Genomic DNA, 14,576 nt, shown 5'->3' with positions numbered 1-14,576 from the left:
ACCATCATGTACATAGGAATGGGCAAAGATTTAATGACAAAGAGGCTAAAAGCAATTATAACAAAAGCACAAATTAACAAGTGGGATCTAACTAAACTTAAGTACTTCTTTACAGCAAAAGAAACTATCAACAAAGTAAACAGACAACCTACAATATGGGATAAAATATTTCCAAACTATGCGTCTGACTTAAGTCTGATATCCAGCATCTATAGGAACTTAAAAAAACTTACAGGAGAACACAAACAACTCCATTAAAATGTGAGCAAACAACATGAACAGAAACTTTTCAAAAGAAGACATGCATGTGGCCAACAGTCAAATGAAAAAAGCTCAATATCACTGATCATTAGAGAAACGCAAATTGAAACCACAATGAGATACCAGCTCACACTAGTCAGAATGGCTAGTATTATAATGCAAAGTCAAATAATAACAGATGTTGGTGACGTTGTGGAGAAAAGGAAACATTTATAGACTGTTGGAGGGACTATAAATTAATTCAATTATTGTGGAAAGCAGTATGACAATTCCTCAAAGAGCTAAAAGCATAACCACAAATCGACCCAGTAATCCCATTACTAAGTATATACCCAGAGGAATATTAACCATTCTACCATAAAGATATATGCATGTGAATGTTTACTGCAGAACTATTCACAATAGCAAAGACATGGAATCAGCCTAAATGCCCATGAATAACAGATTGAAATAAAGAAATGTGGCACATATACACCATGGAATACCATGCAGCTATTAAAAAGAATGATATCATGTCTTTTGCGGGAACATGGATGGAGCTGGAGGCTATTATCTTTAGGAAACTAACACAAAAACAGAAAATCAAATACTGCATGTTTTCACTTATAAATGAGAGCTAAAGGATGAGAACTTATGAACACAAAGAAGGAAATAACATACACTAGAGTCTACTGAGGGTGGAGGGGGGGAGAAAGGAGAGCGGTAGAAAAGATAACTATCAGGTGCTGGACTTAATACCTCGGTTATGAAATATCTGTACAACAAACCCTCATGGCACGAGTTTACATATGTAACAAACTTTCACGTGTACTCCTTGAACCTAAAATAAAAGTTGAAAAAAAACCCCACAACAGAATGTATGTGTGTATGTGCATGTGTGTATGTCTGTAAAGGCTAGTAATATATGTGTCTTATATACTGCAGTGTTAAAGTGAAAAGTCAAGGGCTTAAAATTTCAGCTGAAGTTACATTAAAAAGAAAACAAAAAAGGACTTTTGGTTTCGCCAACATTGGATAGCCTCATTACCTCCAGGTCCCCTTTCTTACATCTAAAAGGCCACAAATAGCACAATAACAAGCAGAAGAATACTCTGAAAGCTTGAATAAAAAGGCAGATTACCCAAATAACTCAGAACTTGAGGAATGACATAGTGATGTGTCCTCTTATTCCTTGTTCTGTCTCATATATCCTGGACAGGGTGCTTTAAAAGTTTCCAGCACAGAACTGCCAACCCACACAGACAACAAAATCTCCAAGAAAAGTCTTCTCAAATCAAAATAGACTTAAATAAATGGAGACACATACCATGTTCATGGATTAGAAGACTTAATGTAGTAAATACGTCAATTCTTCTCTAAATTGATCTCTAGGTTTAATTCAATTCATATGAAAATCCCAGCATTTTTGGTAGGTTCAGAGTAGCTTATTCTAAAGTCTGTGTGGAAAGATTCAGGTCCTAGGATGCTTAAAAGAATCTCTAAAAAAGGATAAAGTGATAGACTGGTATGGTTGTATATGCCTGTAGTCAGCTACTCAGGAGGCTGAGATGGAAGGATTGCTTGAGCCCAGGAGTTTGACCCTGGAATTTTGAGGTTACAGTAAACTATGATTTTGCCTCTGCATCCCAACCTAGATGACAGAAGGAGACTCTGTCTCTAAAATTACTACTTCTACTACTACTACTAATAATAATAATAAAAAGGATAACATTGGAGAAATAAGAGGCATTACTAATTATTAAATTATTATATCCAATATTAAAGTCTCCCAGATAGCTATGGTAATCAAGGAAGTGTCCAGAGGGTGGCCTTTTTGTAGAAGTATAGACAAATAGATTAATGGAACAGAAGAGAAAACCCTAATGTACTCACGTCCAAGAAGGTCCAATTAGATTTTGATGAAAGCAAAAAAGGCATTCAATAGAGGAAGGACAGTTTTCTTAGCAAATGATGTTGAAACAATGGGACATGAACAGGCTGAAAATACAAACCTAACTTAAACCTCATATCTTAAATAAGAATAACTCAGAATGAATCACAGGCTTAAATGAAATATTATAATACTTTTAGAAAACAATCGCAGGAGAAAATCTATGGGATCTCAGCTAGAAAAATCATTCTTAGACATGACAACAAAAACATAGTTTATAAAAGGAAAATGTGATAAAATAACATACTTTAAATATCCTGTGCAGAATAATTTTAATTAACATGTGGAGATACTCTACCATCAGGGAGGTTGAATGTAACTCTTCACTCCTTAAGTGCAAGCTGCACATAGTGACTTCCTTTGTGAGACAGGAGAGTAACATTATAATAGGAAACCCAATAAATGCCAACTCAGCCTGATGACTAAGGTTCATATTGACTTTGGTAAGCCATATTGATCATATTTACTCATGATATGATGTGATATTAAAACAACACTTTATTTCTGTGTTCTTCCCCTCCAAAACACACAAACATAACATAAGATGCAAAGAAACACGTCCAATCTCAATTAAGGGATCATAATACCTGACTAGAATTCTTCAAACTACCATAGTCACCAAAAACAGGAAAAGTCTGGCTGGGGTGCAGTGGGTCATGCCAGTAATCCCAGCATTTGGTAGCACAAGACAAGCGGATCACTTGAACCCAGGAGTTCAAGAGCAGCCTGGGCAATATAGTGAGACCCCCATCTCTGCAAAAATAGAAAAATTAGCAGAGCATGGTGGTGTGAATCTGTATTTCTAGGTATTCAGGAGGTTAAGGTGGGAGGATCACTTGAACCCTGGAGGCAGAGGTTGCAGTGAACCAACAATGCCACTGCACTTTAGCCTGGGTGACAGATAGAGACTCTTTCTCAAATAAATAAATTAATTAGTTAATTAAATATAAAAACAAGGAAAGTCTAACTGTCATAGTCAACAAGAAGCTAAAGAGACATGAGTACAAAATAAAATGTGGCATCAGAATGGATTCTCAAAGAGAAAAAGGACATAAAGTAAATATTAAGGACATTTGAATAGAGTACAAGTGCCAGTTGATAATCATGTATTAGTATTCGTTCATTAATTACAACAAATATACTATAGTAAACTGAGGTGTCAATATCAGGGGAGAAATGGGTACAGAAAATATGTACCACTATTACAATTTTCCTCTGAACTCAAAGCTGTTCTAAATTTTTAATGTTCATTAAATGAAAAAAAATAACAGTTTTGATCTTGAAAAGATTCTAGGAAAAGGATGAAGACACACTACAGATTGAAAGAAAATATTTGCAAGTCACATAACCAACAAAGTACTAGTATCTGGTATGTAGACATCTCTCTTAAAACTTAACAGTGAAGGCCAGGCATGATGGCTCACGTCTGCAAACCCAGCACTTTGGGAGGCCGAGGCGGGCAAATCATGAGGTCAAGAGATTGAGACCACTGTGGCCAACATAGTGAAATCCTGTCTCTACTAAAAATACAAAAATTAGGTGGGCTTGGTGATATGTGCCTGTAGTCCCAGCTACTCGGGAGGCTGATGAAGGAGAATTGTTTGAACCTGGGAGGCAGAGGTTGCAGTGAGCCGAGATCACGCCACTACACTCTGGCCAGGCAGCAGAGTGAAACTCCATTAAAAAAAAAAAAAAAACTTAACAGTGAAAAAGCAATCAATCCAATTAGAATATGGGCAAAAAGACATGAACAGGCATTTTGCCAAAGCTGTAAATACTGATAGTACATAACTACATACAAAGATATTCAACATCATTAGCTACCAGAGAAATGCAAATTGAAACCACAATGGGATATCACACATACATATCTGAATAGCTAAAAATATAAAAAAATGTGGCAACCACAAATACTAGCCAGATTGTAGAGAAACTGGGTCATTCATAGATTACTGATGGAAATGTAAAACGGTCAGCCACTCTGGAAAACAGTTTAGCAATTTCTTATAAAACTACACATCTAATTACCATGCAATGCAATAAAAGCTAAAAGCAAATGAGGGATTCTTATGGTGATGGAGCTGTTCTGTATCTAAACTGTGTTAATGTCAATATTGTTTTTGTGATCTATCGTTTTACAAAAGATTACCTTTCAGAAAACTGTTTATAGGTAATCTTTTTATTATTTCTTACAACTGCTGTGAATCTACAATTATCTCAATTAAAAAGTTTAATTGTGCTTATACTGTGGTCCTAAAACAACTTTTTTTTCCTTTCTTTTTTTTTTTTTTTTTTTTTTAATCAGGTCGTACTTTGTCACCCAGGCTGGAGTGCAATGGCATGATCTCGGCTCAGTGAAGCCTCGATCTCCCAGGTTCAAGTGGTGTCTCATCTCAGCCTCCTGAGTAGCTGGGACTACAGGCACCACCATGCACAACTCGTTTTTGTGTCTTTTGTAGAGTCAGGGTTTCACCATGTTGCCCAGGCTGGTCTCAAACTCCTGAGCTGAAGCAATCCACCTGCCTTGTCTTTCCAAAGTCCTAGGATTACAGGTGTGAGCCACCATGCCCAGCCTAAAAATCACACTTAATATTTAATTGTGCTGTTTGCAGTACTACAATATAAAATAATTTGCAGATTCATCAACATTTTCTTGTGTCTCTACCCTAAATATGACATTCATGTACATTTCAGATGTAACTTCTTTCTCATCCAATTAGTTGCCAAACTCTATTATTATTCAGTACCTACTATATTATTGACATAAGTCTTTCGCAAATACTGCTGAACCATGCTTTACTTATATTTTTTCTGATGTTTTAATTGTCAATTAATTGTTCTACTAATGCCTTTCTTCCCTTTTACTTTTACCTATATTTATCAACGAAAATCTACCCAAACTCCCAAGCGGGTCTATACATTCTGGGCCATAAAAAATATCAACATAGACAAAGACCCAGCTAAGAGATAGTACTATAGGGTGTCATAAAGGCTATCTGACTTGTAACACTTCTATATCTGAAGGAGTGAAAACCTCTAAGTAAACAGAAACATACAACACAGTCGTCTCATTGTTTTGTGCAGAAAAGTCGTTATCTCTAGAGTTAATAGTATAGCATTAATCCTAGTGAATATTATATTTACAGTGCCATTATACATATAACATAAATATTCTGAGCTAAATAATAATTGCCTCTTCCCTCTGGCCTCTGATATTGAATATATGCATTCTCTGCTTCACTGGCCCATACTGATGGTATCGTCAAGCATCTTGATTTGGTAAAAGAGCTGGAAGCAGAGACAGTTTGATGTCGATTTGCTGTTAATGAAGAAAGTGTGCAGGCTAGACTGGCCCCTACTACCCAGAGTCCATTTTAATTTAGAAAAATGCAGTCAGGTTGGAATGGAAAGAAACAATACGACTTGTTAATTTCCATTTTTCTATCCTGGATAGGGAATAAAGAAGTAAATGGAGCTGCTGTTTCATCACAAAGTGCCACTCTGCCTTACGCTGATGTGGAGGCATTGGATATTGAAATTTATAGCACTGTAGGCACTGCCCTCTGCTCTGGAAGAGGTCACCCTTATTGTGTTTTTATTATTGGGTTGTTTTACATGTCCAGCCTGCTCAACTTGAGAAAACTCTGTATCGCGTTGAGAGGAGACTTGCATTACACATGGGCAGGCAGCCCAGAGCATTAATTGTATAAATATCATTGTATTTCAAAATAAATCTTTCTCATGTTTTCCCTTGCTTTCTTGCTCTTGTGCTTTTTCCTTGCCCCTTGAATTAATTTTTCCCATAAACTCACAGAAGCCAGTTGAAATTACAGAGGCAGGTTAGGAACCTGACAATCTTAAATATTCCCTTTGGGTGTTCTGCTCACAAACCTGTCACAGATATTGTTCTTTGCCTGGGGGCACATGTTTCTTGCAGTTTCCAAGAGCACGCTATGTTTTGTAGGCACACAGAAACACACACTTCCTGTGTGCAGTATATGTGGTGATTAACAGACTTTGAAGTCAAAATCATCTAGAATACAATTTCTACTTCCTTACTCAGCCAGCTTACCTAACCTCATAACAGTCATACAAGCCTCCACTTTTCTCACCTGTAAATTCTAAAATGTCCCAGAGGGATACGATACAGGTAAGATAATATAATGAATGTTAATAAATTATCACAATGACTAGACCTACAGTGTATGCTAGGTAGAATATTTTAATCTCAGGGCTAGAACAGTCTTTAAGAATAATCTGCTTATAATATTCTTCTAAGCACTCTGATTTGCAATGGGGACATCTGGATGAACTCAGAAAAAGCTAAGGATCTCTAATCTCTAGCTTCTCATTACCTATTCCCATCTTACTATGTCTAATGTTAAAATCCATTTTGGAATATCACCACCAAATGCTGCTTTAAACACTATTTACAAATCTCCACTGGAAGAAATTCTTCACCTGTTGGAGGAAGCTTGTCCATACTGAACAGTTTTGAGAATGCATCCTCATATCCAACCAAATCTGGACCCAGTATATTCCACTCACTGATGCTAATTTTACCACTGGGTTTAGAAAGAACAAATTTAATTTCTCTTCCCATTTTGCTGCTCTATGGAAATTTGAAAACACCTGCCATAACCTCCCTAAACTTCTCTGCTCTAAGAATATTGTATAATCAAAGTGTCAATCCAGGAAACCCAACGTTTTTTAATCTACCCAATCGGAATGCTCTTGCCAAATACTTCTTCATCTAGAGTCTCAGTTGTCCGTGTCCTTTCTGTTCTCTACCAAGTAATCCTCTTTGGAATTTTCCCTTTCCATGTTCTAATTACTCCTTTCCTTAACAAGTAAAGACCTATGTTAATTTGGGAGGGAATGGGGCATTTTTGTAGCTGTCTAGGCTGCTATAAAAGAACTTCCACATTTTTCATCTATTTTCTATCTCCTTAATCATAATGTAAGGTATTAAAGACAAAGACCATTGCTATTAATATGAGAATCTAAGATTTTAAAGTTGGAACTGGGTGGGGGTAAAAATCATTGAGAGAACACTTGGCTCAAATTCCTGTTTTCATAACCATTTTACAGATTAGGCAGTTGAAGCACCAGGAGCTTAACTGACTTCCACAAATTCGTGTAATCGTGTTAGCCTCCGTCCTACTGTTCAAGAGCTCCTTATAACAAGATTTCCCATAAATTTGGTATAGATCTCTCAAGCCAGAACCCAGATATTTTGTTATTTTACCTGACTAACTTTTGGGAGATAGTATTTAAAACTCAGATTTTACATTAAAGTTACAAATTTCTGGCTTCTTTTAAAATGTAAGATTTTTGCATTATATATATATGTGTGTGTGTGTGTGTTTATCATGTTGCTTTTGTATTATATCACATAATCTTGTAAGCATGTTCATATATTATTTTTTATTTGAGCCCATCACAACACTATATAATATAGGGAACTGCTATAATAACACGTGTATATTTTAGCTATATAGAGATAAGATAACTGAGTCCTCTAATGTGTCAAGCAGGGTAGTATGGTGCAGAGATTTTAGAGTAAAGGTTCATAATAAATGCTAGCCATAAACATTTCTTGCAGAGTAGGAGGTAGAAAAGCCAGGTCTCCTGGAATCTAATACAGGGCTCCTACCATGGTAAGGCTTGCCACGCTCACTTTGTCTCATGTACCTCTCTTGACTTCAGTTTCTAGAATTGCTAAAAATGAAAGCCTCACAGAGCTGCTAATGAACACTCTCTCATGGTCAAGCACTGGATAAGTTACTGAAACATCTCAACATGCTGCTCAACCCAGCTCACTCACATATTCCTATACGAAAAACACAAAGTGTGTCCTGTGTGCAAGGTGGCTTCTGAATCATGCACTCAAGCTGGATCCTGAGTGGACTAAATATTTTTGCAACCTATTAAAACTGGTGGGTGAGAGTGTGTGTGTGTGTGTGTATGTGTATCACACACACAATGGTATGATCAGAGTTCATACTTTACTTTGTAAATCACTGACCATAGGATTGCAATTGAGGTCCTTCTCCTATCTTGTGAAGAGCCTGACAAAAAACTAATTGATGACTCAAATGCCTGGCATTATCCCCATGAATCATCAGAATTTTCCTGTGCCAAAACCCTAGCCCTCTCATTCATCCCCAAGTCAGACAGGTTCTGCAAACTTTGTGTTCTCAATAATTTTCTCTAATTTCTCTAGCTTGGGACTTTTTTTCCAATGTCTTATGGCAGATATTTGGCAGCTCTGTGGCCAAATATGAAAATGGGAAATTCAGACTAAGAGGCAGAGACATTCTTATTCTTTGGAAGGGTGCTTTCATATGCCCAAGGAGACTTTTGAATAGAATTGGCTAAAGCATCCATGGAAGTATCACCTCGCTCTCCTAACGTTTATTGGTAAAAACATATAAACAAAAGATGATTTGGAACCAATCCAAAAATATTAACTTGCAATATCTGGGGTGTAACCCATGAATTTTGCCTTTCTAACAAGCACTTCTAATTATAAAATCTGAGCCCCAGGGTTTCAAGAATCATGCTAAAAACTTAAAACTTATAGAGTAATCAATTTAAGAAAGAAAATGCAAAATGGTTTACAATACCATAGAACTGAAAATCACAAGATAAAATTAGATTGAGATACTAGTTGAAAGATTTTGTGAACGTATTAAAAAATGCATTTTACCTTTGAAATCAGTAGTAAGATTTATGGTATAAAAATTATATCTTAAAGCCATTAAAATAATTTTAAAAATAATACGAGAGATCATAATCTAATTGGCCTAATTCTTCACGTAACTGCTAACAGGGGACAGATATGGTAATAACAAAATTTTTGTAGGCATTCATTCTTCTCTGGGTCTAGGACAATAGACAAAAATGCATTGTCCGTATTCATTCAAAGGGGAACTCAATTTTTTGTTCCTTTTGCATCTTGTACCCCATTAAATTTCTCATTTTGTGATCCCTGAGATTATACAGACTCAGATATTGTTTGGATGCTTTGAGATTTGTAAGCAAAAAGCATGGAAAACATAGTGGAAGAAAATACAGAGAATGAATGTAGTTTCCTAAATCATGAGACAATGCCTAGTGTCCTCAGTCTATGCTGTCGTATGACCTCCTGGAGGTTTATGTTTAGAAGGTAGCTGTTTCAGCTGCTTGTGCATAAGGGTGTGTATATCTGTGTGTTTGTGCATCTTTTTACTTATAAATCACATGTAGATACAGTGAACATTAGACAAAAATTCCTTCTTCTAAAATTTTTATGGATACAGAAGAGTCACACTTATTTATGGGATACATGTGATATTTTGATATTTTGTAAATCAGTGCTTAGGAACCAACTGCACGATATTAAAAATATGAGGTAATTAGGTCTAGAATATTTTTAGTTTAAAAAAGGCGGTTGGGTATGTGGATATTGAAGCAAAACTGCTGTCTGGTGGTTTTCCTAACCCTAACACTGTTTTTTTCTTGATAACCTCTCATTACAGACTCAATTTTATCAGTAAAATTAATCATTTTGTCATGATTAAGCCATGGGATCTTTGAAAACACATTTTATAGATTGTACAGTGTCATCCAAATATAAGGTATTTGTCATAGTTTGTTCAGGCTGATGTAAAATAAAATATCCTAAACTAGGTAACCTGTAAATAGCAAAACTTATTCCTCAAGGTTCTGGAGACTCGGAAATTAAAGATCAAGGTGATGTCAGTGTCTGTGAAGGCATGCTTCCTCATAGATGACACCTTTCAGCTGTGCCCTCGCACGGTGGAAGGGGCAAGATAGCTCTCTGGGACCTCCTTCAAAAAGGCACTAATCCCCTTCATGAGAGCTTCACCTTCATGACCTAATCACCTCTCAGAAGGCTCTGCCTCCTAATATTATCATCTTGGGGGTTAATATTCCAATGTATGAATTTTGGAGAAACGCAAACATTTGGATTATAGCAGTATTATTGTGTGTAATAACACAAAGTTGCCTTAGGAAGAGTTAGACAATCAAGTTTTTTCTTTTCTTTTTTTTCTTTCTTTTTTTTTTTTTTTTTTTGAGACAGAGTCTCGCTTTGTCGCCCAGGATGGAGTGCAGCCACGTGATCTCGGCTCACTGCAAGCTCCGCCTCCTGGGTTCATGCCATTCTCCCACCTCAGCCTCCCAAGTAGCTGGGACTACAGGCGCCCGTCACCACGCCCGGTTAATTTCTTTGTATTTTTAATAGAGATGGGGTTTCACCATGTCAGCCAGGATGGTCTGATCTCCTGACCTCTTGATGCTCCCGCCTTGGCCTCCCAAAGTGCTAGTATTATAGCCGTGAGCCACCGAGTGTGGCCCCAATCAGTTTTTAATCATTTTTAGCCTCCTAATATAAATTTCTTTTTTCCCCAGCTATTTGAGGTACACATTCCTCTGAGAAAGAAAAGGTTTGAGGTAAAGTAGTTTCTATTTTAGGGTAAAGAGTACGGGAAGACAGGTAGGCTTTTTGTGGTGATGAGAAGGAAGAGAGAAAACTATTCTTTTTCTTTTTTGATCTATTAATTCTGAGATGTCTGTAGTTACCAGACTGGAGCTGTCAGAAAAAATAGGCAACTGTAATTGTCTTGAATTTTGGAGAAACATAGATTGAAGATGTTGTTCATAAATTATATTTGAATGGTAAGAGAAGCCAAGATATAAACACATAGAAGAGTATTGCATTTTCTCTTGGTTACATGGCCAGTAAGTAATAAATCCAAAATATAGAACCAAGTCCTCCTGCCCTAACTCAACCCTCCCTTCTTTAAATTGACCTCTGTTTATGCATTAAAAATATGTGATCAGTGTTCACCTTTATGCTCATGCATAAAGCCTCATGAGCATAGAAAACAAGAAAAACCATGAACCCTTGATAAGATTGTAGACACGGAGGCTATCTTTTATTACACATCAAGAATCCCTCTCTTATTGCTATGTCCTTCCCTCATTTAGATCTCCATTGGGCCATCCTGTGGACCATTAGAGGCTTCATATTATCTGAAGTCCCAACTTTAGTCCCTTCATTCAAATTCATGATCAGCATATTCATACCAGAATTACCTTCCAAAGTTGTTTCTCCTATGGACTACGATGTCTCCCTTTTACCCACAGGATAAAAATCTACTCAACTCTAATTAAAGCCTTCTTTGTCTGACATTCCACATTGGACACTCTTACTTCTCTCTTCTTCTCAGGTTGAACAACCTGACCTCTCCCATTTCACCATTCAAGATTCTTCATCAGTAGATATGTATTCCAGGCTTATAAGCAAAATTTATTTCATGTTTCTACCCATCTAAATTGCATTTATTTAAAAGATTCACTTAAATGCCATGTCCTTTGAGAAAATGTCCCTTAGAATCATAGCCTATGCTTAGCTCTGTATAACTACTTTCTACAATTTATCTAGTTCAGAATATGTTGTTAGATATTTTTTGAATATATATTATTAGGGCAACCGGAGGATAATAATAACCAGAAGATCTTATCTTCAAGATAAGATCTTTGCTTTATATATCTGTGTTTGACCGGTTATATAATTAAAACAAATATAGAAAATTAACGAGAACAATGACAGAATTGAATATAAGTTTCATTGGTATTTAAAACAATAAGCATGTCTTCATGATCTGCTGTGTGATATCATAGGTAGAGTCTTAGGTTTAGGCATTGGGACACTTGGCCTAAAACTAAAAATTGCTGGGAAGAGCAAACATTTCTGAGCATCAGCTTCATATTACCCATTAAGGTCACTTGTCCCTAGCTATAGGAGAAATTGAGTAAGTAAAATAATTAAAACTTCTGTACTTTCTTACATAACATTCTGTTTGAGTCCAGAAACCTGTGGGTCTGTTAAAAAGTTTATTCTCTTCAGCCATTCTACACTGTAGCCGGGGGCTTTAAGAAGCCTCTAATCTTAGCAAACATTCATTAAAATAAAAGGCCACCTGGAGACCCTGGAGAAGAACTCTGTCAGGAAGCCAATTAGCTTAAGTCCACCCCTGACTCTGTCTGCTCAGCAGTTATTCTAGGGCTATTTCTCTATTCCCTTTTTATTATTATAACCTGTAATTAGTTACTGTGCCATGTAATTTCCATAGCCACAGGAAATATTTAACTGTAGCATCAGGGGCACCTGGGAAAATTATTAATTCTAGAGAGAGTGTAGTTTGGGTGACTAGAGCACATCAGAACAGAATCTCTTGAGACATGTCACCAATTTGAGGATCAAAGTAAACCTTCCTGCTATCATGCCATACCAAATACCCTCCCCCACGGCTGTGTGATCCAGCTGAGGACAGCGTGGGCTCCTGAAAGAAGTCCCACAGCCACATCTGGTTTTGAGGTTGTAACCAGACTGTGATCTTGGTTCTGAAAGGAATTCAATCCTCTTCTCTCCACCAAATAATATAATGCATTTCAGAATCTTATTCAAATTACGACACATAAAACCCAACTTTGGTGAAATGATGAAGTTTGACCTAATTTGACATCTCAGTCTCAGTACCCATCAGAGACATGCTCTCTCTCTCGCAGTCTCTCTTTCTCTCTCCTCATCCTCCACCTGCTCTTAGCCCGTCCATATATTCCAAATGTCAGTGACTAAGTTACTTCTTCCAGGTGTGTGTGTGTGTGTGTGTGTATGTGTGTGTGCGTGTGTGTATCTTGCTATTCATGTCTTCACTTTTTATCAAATCTCTACTATTTGCTTAGTATTCAGCAGAGTGCTTTAAAAATATTTAGATCAAACCCTCAAGTATTCAAGTGTGTAGGAGGAAGGTAAAGTCAATATTTGTGACTTATTTCTATGCAAGGGATGAGGCAGTTTGTGTGCCTTATGTTGTTTAACAGATGACATGAAGTCAGTGTTAGTATTTCCATTTATAAAATAAGAAAACTGAGATTTGGAGGGGTTAAACACATATTTAAAATTCATAGATGTATTAATGTTAGAGCTTCAATTTCACTACAGGGGGGGCCTATCTCCAAAATCTATGTTCATTTTTACTGCAATGTTTGTTTATAATAACTGCAACACAGGATAGAAAAGGACTCGTAGAGAGAGCAGATTTCAAATAAGAAATTATCCAGATGCTGTCTTTGATTGAAACTCTCTTCCTGTGCCTAGCATAGAATCTAGAATAAAATTGAAAATAAATACATATATGTTAAGAAAATATACAGGGGAAGAAGTGCTTTGTGTCCAGAACACAGATCAACTAAAATAATGCATTCCAGGAGCCACAGGCATGCAACGCCCAGAAGATTAAAAACTGGCCCTGAAGATTTCCTACCAGGTTAATTTCCGGATACATAGAGTTTCTCTCACTTGAGGAAGTTTCTTCATGTATGGGCATGATGTGTATGAATAAAGAAAATTACCCACCACATTTGTGGACCACGCAAATCATAATGGTGGTACAGCCACAGGTAGAAAGAACATACTCGTAGGTCTGTGCAGGAGGGTGCCTGACAGAGTGTAAAGAAGGGAAAGATACAGATTGGAAGGGGAGAGTAGGGGACATTTTACACATACAAAAGACGGCAGTTTAGACAAAATTATATAAGTAACAATGTATGTCTCCCTTTACCTACGAAGAATTTGAACCCATTAGAGTGGTAGTAGATTCTGCTCAATACCACATTTTTAAAATAATTTTATTCCATTTTAAATTATATCCCATTTTATTTTCTTGAATGGGTATATTATTCAGATTCCAGCTCTTTTGCCTCATAAGTTAGTAATTATCTGCCTTATTAATTTACTTTTGACATTACAACTTAGTTTTGCAGTTAAGAGATGTGGATTTTGAAATAAATTTAAACAGTCAAACAAATTATGTGAGATCACAACCTTGTTCACAATTTGTTTCTCCAGTCATTCTTAACTTCTTTTTATCTCCAAAACCTGGAATCTCTCTCATAGCACAATGTGTTTATGCATGACTTTGTCTCTCAATGGCATGTTTTATCTACATTTTTTCCTAGCTAAGTCACTCAGACCTTCATGCTGGAAAGCTTCTATAATTCTCTGAAGCGAGGCCATCTTAGATGCTGCTTGTCTGTGCTCCTCCTGGGTATGTATATATGTGTGCATGCTACACTCATTGGTTTCTCTGCCTCAGACTATTTTCAGATGGAGTCTTCCATACGGTGACCTGTGCTTTACCATCCCTTAAGAAGAATAATTTCTTTCTAATAGTCTCAAATAAGATATTTTTGAAGAGAAAGATGTGTGTGTGTGTGTGTGTGTGTGTGTGTGTGTGTGTGTGTGTAGAGAGAGAGAGAGGTCCCTACAGGGACATTTATTTCTTTTATCAAGGAAAGAGAAAGGCCAAGC

The sequence above is a fragment of the Rhinopithecus bieti genome, unplaced genomic scaffold (genome assembly GCF_001698545.2).
Source record: "Rhinopithecus bieti isolate Rb0 unplaced genomic scaffold, ASM169854v2 scaffold_13348, whole genome shotgun sequence".
NCBI lineage: Eukaryota > Metazoa > Chordata > Mammalia > Primates > Cercopithecidae > Rhinopithecus > Rhinopithecus bieti.
The sequence above is the reverse complement of the archived record's forward strand: the minus strand, read 5'-3'. Positions refer to the sequence as shown.